This window comes from Oryx dammah, unplaced genomic scaffold (assembly GCF_014754425.2).
Source record: "Oryx dammah isolate SB20612 unplaced genomic scaffold, SCBI_Odam_1.1 HiC_scaffold_19, whole genome shotgun sequence".
Classification (NCBI taxonomy): Eukaryota; Metazoa; Chordata; class Mammalia; order Artiodactyla; family Bovidae; genus Oryx; species Oryx dammah.
Window position 1 is genome coordinate 28,470,458 of NW_024070203.1, and position 11,977 is coordinate 28,482,434.

Here is an 11,977-nt window from a genome sequence, read left to right on the forward strand (position 1 = left end):
CTAGTTTCTCTCTCTCTCATTCTCCCAGTCTTATCACCATTTGTAGATTAACTTCTATTTTTGGTGGCAAGTCTATGTATAGGCTACGGTGCGCCTTTTGGGGTGTCTGCTGGATCAGGAAGATCCCCTGGAGAAGGAAATAGCAACCCACTCCAGTATTCTTGCCTGGAGAATCCCTTGGACAGAGGACCCTGGCAGGCTATAATCCACAGGGTCTCAAAGAGTTGGAAATGACTGAAGCAACTTAGCATGCACACACGCTTAGTTTATATGACTCCTTAAGCTCAAAAGGTAAAGAATTTGCCTGCAATGCAGGAGAACCAGATTCAATCCCTGGGTCAGAAAGATCCCCTGGAGTAGGAAATGGCAACCTACTCCAGTATGCTTGCCTGGGAAATCCCATGGACAGAGGAGCCTGGTGGGCTACAGTCCATGAGGTCGCAAAGAGTCAAGACACAACTGAGCAACTGAGCACACACACGCTGCTATGGGGCGTGCTGAAAACTCACACCTCTCCCCACCTCAAAAAAGTGTAGAGTGACCTGAACAGTCTGAAGCATGACCTAGGTTCATTAACACAGAGAGAAGAGTTCAAATATCAGGAAAAATAAACAGAGGTAAGCCTAAGAAAGAGAAGGAGCGAAGACCGCTAGACCGGGGTAGAACTAAGAACAATTCTCTTCGGCCACCTGACATAGAGTACCAGGAACACAAAAAGTCGGGGCTCATCTTTGAGGGATTCCAGTAGGGTACCGTTGAAGGGAGAGTGAGGGAGTTCCAGGGAAGGTGGGGGTGGGGGGAAGCCCGAAAATTGCAGGGGTGGCACAGACAAGGGAAAGAGTGGGACCATGAGCCTGAGGAGGAAGCTTCAGGCTCGGAAATCAGATGCTGTTCTCCAGAGTTCACAGTCTTCTCCACGTTATTGTTATCTTTTAATTGAACTGTTCTTAATTTTTTTTGTTTTTTGGCTGTGCCACTCAGCATGTGGTATCATAGCTCCCCAACCAGGGATCGAACTCTCACCCCCTGCCTTGGAAACTCAGAGTCCTAACCACTAGACCACCAAGGAAGTCCCTCTCCACATGATTTTATAATTTAACTATGAGATGAAGAGATTAAAGGTATCATGAAAGTCTAAAAGATCAACAGGACTATGTTCATCCTGACCAAATAAAGAGCATCTTAAAATGGAATGAAACATAATAATACTTCCACTAACCTTAACTCATGATAATGAATAATGAACCAGTTGGTCAAGGCTTAAAATTGCCAAGGCAGAGCAGAGTTACTGTGTGCAGGTCAGTTTCTAAGTACCTCCAGCCCTTTCCCCTGCTCCTCCCTCTCAATTTTTCCATCCTTCCCCTAGTTCAGATCTTAAAGCCCCACAACTCCGAATTCCTTCCCTTTGGTTCTTTCCAGGTTGCACTTTCCTGATCATGTCTTTTCTATAAAAAAATCATTCTTTCCTATCGTCTGTGTTCCAGGCCCTTGCAGTCTGAGATAGCCCAAACTGGAGCCCAGGTGATAATAAGAGATCATAAAAATTATAATCTTCAACTGGGAAAATATTAGCTTCAGAATCAAAAGTGCAGGAAATGGGAGAATGTCAGACCACTAAGAGAGATCAGGGCAGGGTCTTCTAATTCCTTCCAGATCATACCCAATAGGAGACTCTCTATTCTACCTACAGTGCTGGCACTGTTTGGGGAAATTGCTTTAGGAAACCAACAGCCAGATTTCATAGAAGAAAAGGCAGACCATGGCTACAGAGTGTCCTCTCTACCCTCTTGCGTCCTGGTCCCTGTTTTCCTTCCACCCCCTCCCCCCGCCGAGGAAACACAGAGATGTTTTTGGAATGTAATTCTAGATAACGCAGGCTATCTATCAAGTTACATTTCATCTGGCAATCCAGACCGGCTGGATGAGCCAGCATAAAAAGAGACCAGAGGTGGGGGAGGGAGGAAAAAGCCATGGGGGAGAGCAGGGTAAAAAAGAAGGTGATGACAAGAGGAGCTTATAGAAGCAAAGACCTGGAAATCTGGACCCAGCAAGTTCAGCTTCTGAGCCCAGTGTCCATCTGAAGGCCAAGGGCACTGCCAACAGTCCTATGGGCATCTCCAGCATTTCCTAATTGCCTTGGCCAGAGTCCACTGCAACTCCTATCTCTGGACATTTCAGTGTTTACAGAGCCCTTCCCAGATAGACAGCCTCCCCATGGCCCTGTGACAAAGACTACTGCTATTAATATACCCATTGTACAGATAAATAAATTGAGGCTGAGCAATCCAGTGATTCACCCAAGTTTGCTCACTGTGTGAGAAAGGAAATTAGGACTTCACTCCAGCTCCTCTCATTAAAGAGCTCCCACCTTCTCCTTCTTCTCCATTACTGTAATGACTACCTAGAATTTCTATAGATTCTGTTTAGCTGATGTCCTCAGATCTACCATGAACCAGTACCTGGTAATAGCCAGTGTCATAGGAAATACAGAAATGAGGGGGTAGAGAATTGCCCTCTTCCCTCAAGTTACAAGACTGAGAGATTTTGAAATAATGGTAAAGAGCCTCTGGCCAATGTGCTTTGAAACACAACCTCTCCTTCAGAACTTCACCCTACAGTCAATCATTCAATAAATGTTTATTGAGTACCTGCTCTGTGCCAGGCCCTTCCTAGGTGCTGAGGTTACAATGGGGACCGTTAAGGCCCTTGCTCTATACAGATGTGAGAGGTGGACCATAAAGAAGGCTTAGTGCCAAAGAATTGATGCTTTCAAACTGTGGTGCTTCAGAAGACTCTTGAGAGTCACTTAGAGAGCAAAGAAATCAAGCCAGTCAATCATAAAAGAAATCAACCCTGAATATTCATTGAAAGGACTGATGCTGAAGCTGAAGCTCCAATACTTTGGCCACCTGATGCGAAGAGCCAACTCGTCAGAAAAGACCCTGATGCTGGCAAAGATTGAAGGCGGGAGGAGAAGGAGGCAACAGACAATGAGATAGTTGAATGGCATCACTGACTCAGTGGACATGAGTTTTAGCAAACTCTGGGAGACAGTGAAAAACGGGAAGCCTGGAGTGCTGCAGTCCATGGGGTTGCAGAGTCTGACAAGACTTGTTGACTGAACAACAGCTCATGAAGATTAGATTCTAATGGCAAGGGACAAGTAAGAAACCAAGAAAATAAACAAGTGCGTGCCGAAAGAAAAACAGATGCAAATAGAGCTTCTCTTGGACAGAAACAAGCTCAGATCGTATGGATGTCAGGCTGAGTTTCACAAATCAGCCTCCAATCTTCTAAATTAATACCAAGTTGGTTCAAATAAGTCCCCTTATTACAAAACCACAGAAAACACCATGTGAGAGCCCTGGCCAAAAGTCAAACCGGGAAAGACAGCTGCAAGACCCAAGGAAAGATGTAGCTGCTGATAAACCACAGCCTCATCTTCAAGGCAGGAATGGATGTGAAGCCTGAGAATAAGTGCAGATTCATTCATGCTGGAATGATCTGGGAAGATGACTTTTGTCTTCAGGGTCAAATTGGAGACTCTTGTATAACAAAATTAAATTATTCGCTTACAGTATCACACACAAAGACTTCAGCTTCCAGGATGTCCATATGTGTTTGTTCACATGTGACTTTTGTATTTCAAAAGATAATACCTTCAGAAAGTAGCCAAGCCCACCCCATACAGTGGGGCATTTGACACCCACTGTGCTTGTTTGGCAATTAACCACACACTGTCCATGAACTTGAACCGCTGTCTTGCATTGTTCATAATCTCTTCCAGGGTTAGACTTCTCATGCAATGGTGATTCATCTTTATGCATTAGACATTGAGGAGGGTAGACTTCCGGGAGATGTCAGTGGATAGAAACAAACTCTAGCCATCACCCAAATGAGTCTATAGTTAGATATTACAGACTGAACAAGCAAAAGGAAGGGAAAGAATTCAATCCAATGAGAATGGATCACATTTAGGAAATACGATCTGGACTGGAGGGAAGGAAAGGATTCCCTATGAAAGTGGCACTGGAGCTGAGAAGGAGAGAGAGGAAGAAGGCAGGAAAGCCCTGGGCGGCAGGAAGAGTGGGTCAACATGTGCACCGTGCAAAAGTTTGCATGGTCGACAAACTGGGACCACAGCAGAGACAGGACCAGGAGCTAGAAGGGAGCAAGGCAAGAGACTTGGATGGATCTTTTCAGAACTTTCCTTAAAAGCAAGGAGAAGCCCTTGAGGCGTACGCTGTGTCATAGGGTTTGCACATCAAAAAAGGTCTCCTACCTGCTAGGTGGAGCAGCCTTCTCTAAACACTGGATTATACATCCTTAAGAGTAAAAATATTTTATGTAATTTTATGTGTTGTATATTTGTATATTTATATATATTGTATAGTTTGTGTACATTATCAAACATACAGATATAGATGTTTTTAAAGGGAACTAAGAAATAGTTTTCATAGTCTTCTCTTGGCAAAATGCTGATAATTGTTGAAGCGGAGTAGTAGGTACATGGAGTTTCATTACTATATTTTTTTTTCAGTGTATGCTTGAAAATGAGCACAAAGAAAAGATTTTCTTGAAAATTATGATGATGACTATGTATTATCATTAATTAATATCTCAAAGCACAATGTACACTTAGGGTGAGGTTTGTCACCAACAACAATAGATGTTGCCCATATTTCATGTGATATTTTTTTTTTTGGCCATGCTGTGGGGTAGGTGAAATCTTAGTTCCCCTAATAGGGAGCAAAACTTTGCCCCTTGCATTGGAAGCACAGAGTCTTAACCACTGGGCTGCCAGGGAAGTCCCTTCGTGTGATATTTTTGACCATCTGAATTCAGGGTTCAACTTGGTGTGTTACTTGATTAGATTCAAAGACTTGATTATCGTTGTCACAGATTCAAGGAGATGTAATGGCTCAGCCACTAGCCTTTCACTCCTTCTTGCTTGCTTTAGATATTCAATCTACAGCTATGAGGCAGGAATCCTTTTAAGTTGCTTGTCCATTTTCTGAAAGCTCATTTAATTAAAGTTACTTAACGGAATCCATAAATGGCTTCTCCTGGAGAAGAAACAAGATGCACCACATTCTAAGACACTGAGGACAAATGGGCAAGGGAACTTGAATAGACTTTGCCAAAGATGGCATACAGATGCCAACCGGTACATGAAAAGATGCTCAGCTTCACAAATCATGAAGTGCAAGTCAAAACCACAGGGAGAGATCACCTCACACCTGTTAGGATGGCTATGATCAGAAAAATGAAAGGTAACAGGGGTTGGTGAGGATGCGGAGAAAAGGAAACTCTCGTTTACCACTTATGGGAATGCAAATTTGGACAGTCGCTATGAAAAACGGTATGGAGGTTCCTCAATAAATTAAAAAACTACCATGTGATCCTGCAATTCTACCTCTGGAATATATCCAGAAGTATATCCATATGAAATGAATTCAGGATCTCAAAGAGGTATCCTCACCCCCATGTTCACGGCAGTATTATTCCCTATAACCGAGATATGGAGACAGACGTCCACTGATGGAGGAATGGATGAGTAAAGTGTGGCACCCTTATTACAGTGGAATATTATTCAGTCTTTTTTTTAAAAAAAAAGGAGGAAATCCTGCCATTTGCAACAACATTAATGGACCTAGAAGAATTGTATTAAGTGAAATAAACCAGATGCAGAAAGACAAATATTGCATGATCTCACTTATATACGGAATCTAAATAGTCAGTCATAGAAACAGTTGAACGGTGGTTACCAGGAGCTAGAGAATGGGGAGAGGTTGGTCAAGGGTATAAAGTTTCAGCGACGCAAGATGAATCAGTTCTAGAGATCCCATCTATACAACGATGTGTCTATAGAATATTATACAGTATACTTGAAATTGCTAAGAGGGCACCTTTTAAGGGTTCTTACCACAAAAAAAGGGTAGCCCGATGAAATGATGGATATGTTAATTAGCTGATTGTTGTGAATATTCACAATGTATATGTACGTAAAATCATCAAACTGTACCCATTAAATATGTACAACTTGTAATCATCAGTAAATCTGGAAAAAAAAAAAAACCAACAAGCAGAAAACCATGAGGGCATCCTTGAGCCCTGGCATGTTCTGGAGCCTCCAGTATGCCTGTCAAACCAAAATCACAAGACTGTCTGGTACAAGGATTGGGGCAAGGAGCCCTGGTAAAGCCACTTGTTGAATATAAGTAAAATTTTATTCCTAATATTAATAAAAAGAAAAGTTCTAGTATTTTCTGCCTGCACCCCAATGGATCACATGGTATGCAAAGTTTTGGAGACTCTGCAATAAAGACTAGACAAGAAGGATCCAGTAAGGACATAGAGGAGGCCACTTCAGTATGGAATGGAGTGAGGATGGGGTGACAATGGCAATAATGGAGGGATAAAGATGGATTCAAGAGATATTTATAAGTATATCAACGCCAGATTAAAACGGGGAGGGAGCAGAAGGACACAGAAGCACTTTTGGGTTTCTGTCTAGCACAGAGTTGTACCTTGTACAAAAATGTATATTGTATATGTAAATGTAAATGTATATGTATATCAAATGTTAAATTAGCAAAGTGTCTTCAATGGCACCCCACTCCAGTACTCTTGCCTGGAAAATCCCATGGGCAGAGGAGCCTGGTGGGCTGCAGTCCATGGGGTCACTAAGAGTCGAACATGACTGAGTGACTTCACTTTCACTTTTCATTTTCATGCATTGGAGAAGGAAATGGCAACCCACTCCAGTGTTCTTGCCTGGAGAATCCCAGGGACAGGGGAGCCTGGTGGGCTGCTGTCTATGGGGTCGCACAGAGGTGGACACGACTGAAGCGACTTAGCAGCAGCAGCGGCTTAAAACTGAAACTTATCCACATTACTTAAATGAGGCATTCATTACTTACAAAACAAATACTCGCAGACTTTGAGAATGAACTTATGGTTGCTAGGGGAAAGGATGAGGGTAGGCGGTAGTTAGGGAGCTGGGGATCAACTTGTACACTGCTGCTATATTTAAAATGGACAGCCAACAAGGTCCTACTGAATAGCACAGAGAACTCTGCTCAAAGTTATATAGGAGGCTGGATGGGAGGGGAGTTTTGGGAGAATGGGTACATGTGTATGTATGATTGAGTCCCTCTGCTGTCCACCTGAAACTATCACAACATTGTTAATCAGCTATACCTCAATATGAAACAAAAAGCTTTCAAAATAAATAAACAAATGGGTTGTTCCTACTAATAGTGCTAACATAATACTTTCTCTGTTTGGGTTTTTTAATAGTTCTAGAAAGTGCACCAGGTTTTCACTTAGCTAATCTCACTTGTGGGAAGCTTTTGATTTTGAACCCAGAGCTCAGGCAGAGTTTAGGAGATGACCGTAGACAAACTGCACATTCAAGCCTCTGCAGTACAGCTCGCATCCCGGGCACCTTGACTTGGTGACAGGTCAGCCCTTGCCACCCACTACCCAGAACCAGCTTCCCCAACAGAAAGTTCCATGTGAGGACATATCATAGTCACGATGACAGGGACATGCCTGTAGGCTGAGCCCCAGGTATGGGCCGAGCAAACCACCACTCCCTCTAGTTTAACCTGAGGGGCTCCAGGAAGCTCAAGCCCCAAAGGCTGCTTCTCGTTTCTATTCACCTGGCACCACTACCTGAGATTCCCTCCTCAGAAATGGATTCCTCTGCATTGAGCATCAGCTCCAAGCCATTCTGAGAGGAGTGAAACATTATCATTGACCCTTCATATGAGTGGGTTTATCAGATCGCTTTTCTCAGTGGCAAGAAAAGCCCCGTTTCACAAGAACACTGTATGTATGAGTTTGAACAAGCTCCAGAAGTTGGTGATAGACAGGGGAGCTGGGCGTGCTGCAGTCCATGGGGTCGCAAAGAGTTGGACACGACTGCGTGACTGAACTGAACTGAACTGCGTGTATGGCAGAGCACAGAAACGAGCATGCAAGATGCCCCACAAATACAACATCTTGCAGTGTCCTTGCTGCATTGCCAGGCTGCAGAGGGTAGGCAGACAGAGGTACCCCTTCCTCCTCACAAGCCAGTTCCCCCACCTATGGAGATGATGCTGTTCTAGAATAAAGAACAATATTGATACTACAGTTAAATTTTTTAAGTTCTAATTTACTAAACAATGATGTGTACCAGGCCCATGGGGAAAGCACTTTACAGCTAAAATCCCTTTTATGTTTTACCATAAATCCACGAGGTAGCTAACTATGATTGCCTGTACTTAACAGATGGGTAAAGATCAGAGAGGCTAAATAGTTGTGTAACGATGAGGCCAAGATCGTATTCACGATAGCAGCATGTTGCAGATTAAAGAAAACTGCACCCAAAATCAAGAGACTTGAGTTTGAAATCCAGTTTTCCCAGTCAAGAGCTAGGTGACCTCGGGTGACCTCAGAGTCTCGGTTTTCTCTTCTGTAAGATGAGAAACCCAGTGACCCCCAGGATGCGCCCAGTTCGGACATCCCATGAATCTACTGAGACATAACCCTCCATCTGCCAAGGCCTCCCGTCCAAATACACACTTTATCTTGAAGGCAGTTTAATTAGTCACTCTGTGCCCCAGCTCAGAGGAGCAGACAATTTTCAGAGAGCAGCCAGGAGTTAACAACAATTGTCTTTCTTCAATTTTTAAATTAAACTGAAAAACAAAAAGAAAAACTACTCCAGTGCTAATAAGATCAATGCCTGGGCATTCAGGGGGTTGGATGGAAAATATCAACCTGCTGAGTGGACAGGCCAATGGGAGGCAGGCTGGCATGTTGCAGTTTGTTCCTGTAACCAGGGGTGGGAGGCTTAGGGCTTCAGCTGTCCCATCAGCTGTGAGCTGTTCATGTTTCTGAACTCTCAGAGCTACCCTGCCTCAGGCAGAATTACTTTCCACAACGACTCATGACAGGTGGCCTCAGGTCCCCACATAGCCCCCAGGAAAGCCGCGGTGACCAGGCCTTGCCACAAACAACTTTTCAGAAGAGGAAGTGCCTTCCTTTATAATCCGGAGGAGTCTTCATCCGGGACCTACCTCTTGCTGATTCATCGCACGTCAGTCTTGATCTTCCCACATGAAGTCCATGAATAAGCTACACCTGGCATCATGAATCTCAGCTTTGCCGTTTATTAAGAATACTTGGATTGAAATTCCAGCTTTGCCACTTATTAAAAACGTCACTTGACACCTCCAAGCCTCAGCCTCCTCACCTGAAAAATGGATTAGAGTACTTTACAGGGTTGTTGACAATATTAAGATTTTATTTATATGGGAACAGGTCTAGCCCAGGAGTCACATACATTAAGCACTCAATAAGTATTTGTTAAATCTCAATCATAAGCTGTAAGTCTCCAAGCCTAAAAGAGGAAAGTTAAAGATTGTATGTCACTCAGGGGAAAATGATTACAGAATTCTGCAGCCCTCAGAAGGAGGTCCAGTGGTTTAGACTCTGTCTTCCAATGCAGGGGGTGCAGAGACCTAAGATCCCACATGCCTCAAGGCCAATAAGCCAAAACATAAAACAGAAGCAATATGTAACAAATGCAATAAAGGCTTTTTAAAAAGTGGTCTACATCAAAAAAAAACACCTTTCTTTAAAAAAAGGACATTGGAAATTTAATTCCATTTATTCTGCAAGTCTTTACTTGCTGAATATGCTGACTATATATTGGGCACAGGTATCAAAGACACAGAAAAGAACAAGACACACAAGAATTTGCTCCCATGGAACTTATTTACTGTGAGCTATTTGAAATTTTCTAAAGTTTAAATCTATTTGGGGACCACAGTATCCTATTGAGCTATTAGGCCATTAAGGAAAATCCAGTGTCCAGCCTCCACACTTGGCCTCAGCAAAGGGCTCTTGCAACACTCTTCATGGTGGCCCTATCACAGAGCACATTCCCAGGATGGAAGAACTATGACTCTGACCCAGTGTGACATTTCTTATATCCTCAGATATCCTTTCTGCTGGCCTAAGTGGACAGGCCGCATAGTGAGTATGACACAGCCTCTCTTCCCCCCAGTATGTACCTCAAGACGTGACTAGATGATCCATGAGAAACGAGCTCTTTGTCTTCACAAGTTCAGGAAACAATGACTTGAACCAAGTTCAACAGTTTTCTTAGCTGCAGACCTTATCAGAGCCTTTAGTAAGCTAAGGATTACAGTATGCAGCCTTTGACCAAAGCGCTGCTTTGACCACGGAACACTTCTTTATTCCAGGGTAAGTCTGACCTTTCCCAACCCACATTTTCAGACTCTGGATTCTTGGAAAGAAGTCAGGAGCCCTGAATTCTGCCACTGACTCACTCTGTGGTCTTAAGCAGGGCAGGGTACCTCCCTAGATCTTAGATTCCTCATCCAGAAAATGTGTCTATGTGTTCAAGATGGGGCAGGAAGGTGATGAGGAGGAGAGGGGAAGCTGGACCACATCAACTCAAAGGTCCCTTTCAGCAGGACCAGTTCATGATATGCAGGGTCACCAAGCACCCTGGTGTACTAGCTGGCTCATGACTCTGAGTGTTGGCCCACAGGCTCCAGAGGCCCCTCAACACTCAGCACCCTTGGGTTTGACTGTGTCATATTCTTCATTCCAATGACTATTCCTATTCCCTTCAGTTCTATTAGTGTAGTGTAGTGAAAGTCACTCTCATATCCGACTCTTGTGAACCTATGGACTGTAGCCTGCCAGGTTCCTCTGTTCATGGGATTTCCCAGGCAAGAATACTGGAGTGGGTTGCCATTCCCTTCTCCAGACGATCTTCCCAACCCAGGGATTGAACCCTGGTCTCCTGCATTGCAGGCAGATTCTTTACCGTCTGAGCCACCAGCTTAATGATCAGTTCTATTAACAGCCCTCTATTCTGTGGCCCACTAGTTCTTGAAAAAATTGCTCCAAAGCTTGTGTTAGCAGTCAGGTGGGGTCTTGAAGATGTCCCAGGATCAGCAAAAGTCAGTTGTATCCCATCTGAACCATTTCTAGAGGAGCTGGGGAAAACTAGGCAAATAGTATGAGCTAGTACTTTATACTGGAGTGGGTAGCCTTTCCCTTCTCCAAGGGATCATCCCAACCCAGGGATTGAACCCAGGTCTCCCGCATTGCAAACGGATTCTTTACCAGCTGATCCACAAGGGAAGCCCTTAACATGATCAACCATGTACAAATCAATGTCTATATTATTTCTGTATCTATATCTACCTACATATAGATACAGATATATCTATATATAGATATCTAGATAACTAATATATATGTATATGTTTAAATACAGAGTTTCCCTGGTGGCTCAGATGGTAAAGAATCTGTCAATTCCTGGGTCAGGTTCAATTCCTGGGTCAGGAAGATCCAATGGAGAAGTGAATGGCAACTCACTCCAGTATTCTTGCCTGAAGAATTCCATGAACCGAGGAGCCTGGCAGGGTCGAAAAGAGTTGGACACGACTGAGCAACCAACACTTTCACTTTCAGACATCTATATCTATTTACTTATCTATCTAAATCACCCATCAAGAAACAGAGAGAGGAAAGCCTAGAAAAAATCCAATAAAATATTAGCAGTGGTTTTCTCTGGGTCGTGGATAATGTGGGACTACTATTTTCATACTTAAACTTTTCTATATTTTCCAAATGTTGATCAATTAGCATATATATCTCTATGATGCAATGAAACTAGCCCCTCCTCCCTTTTTAAAAAGTCACTTAGTTTAGGTCTGGGTATGAAAGAAACCATCCATCAGATTCTGTCAGATTGCCCCAGCTAGAGTCCTCCGCGTTCCTTCTCCCATTCCCTTGGCTTGTTTCCCTGATTCCTAATCTCAACACCAACTCCCAAGCACAGTTTTTAATAGCTCCCCAACTGAGCTCCTGGCATTTCATGTGACCTCTGGCTCTCGGTTTATGCAGGCACCAAGGCCTCAGAGTAGCCACATATATTTGT